We start from the raw sequence: 820 nt of genomic DNA, 5'->3' as shown, positions 1-820 counted from the left end.
TAACACTCTACAGTGTAACAGTGTAACAGACACAGTGTAACATACTCTACAGTGTAACAGTGTAACAGACACAGTGTAACACACTCTACAGTGTAACAGTGTAACAGACAGTGTAACACTCTACAGTGTAACAGTGTAACAGACACAGTGTAACACTCTACAGTGTAACAGTGTAACAGACACTGTGTAACATACTCTACAGTGTAACAGTGTAACAGACACAGTGTAACATACTCTACAGTGTAACAGTGTAACAGACACAGTGTAACATACTCTACAGTGTAACAGTGTAACAGACACAGTGTAACATACTCTACAGTGTAACAGTGTAACAGACACAGTGTAACACTACAGTGTAACAGTGTAACAGACAGTGTAACACTCTACAGTGTAACCGTGTAACAGACACTGTGTAACATACTCTACAGTGTAACAGACACAGTGTAACATACTCTACAGTGTAACAGTGTAACAGACACAGTGTAACATACTCTACAGTGTAACAGTGTAACAGACACAGTGTAACACTCTACAGTGTAACAGTGTAACAGACACAGTGTAACACTCTACAGTGTAACAGTGTAACAGACACAGTGTAACACTCTACAGTGTAACCGTGTAACAGACACTGTGTAACATACTCTACAGTGTAACAGACACAGTGTAACATACTCTACAGTGTAACAGTGTAACAGACACAGTGTAACACTCTACAGTGTAACAGTGTAACAGACACAGTGTAACACTACAGTGTAACAGTGTAACAGACAGTGTAACACTCTACAGTGTAACAGTGTAACAGACACAGTGTAACACTCTA

This window comes from Hemibagrus wyckioides, linkage group LG15, assembly GCF_019097595.1.
Source record: "Hemibagrus wyckioides isolate EC202008001 linkage group LG15, SWU_Hwy_1.0, whole genome shotgun sequence".
NCBI lineage: Eukaryota > Metazoa > Chordata > Actinopteri > Siluriformes > Bagridae > Hemibagrus > Hemibagrus wyckioides.
The sequence above is the reverse complement of the archived record's forward strand: the minus strand, read 5'-3'. Positions refer to the sequence as shown.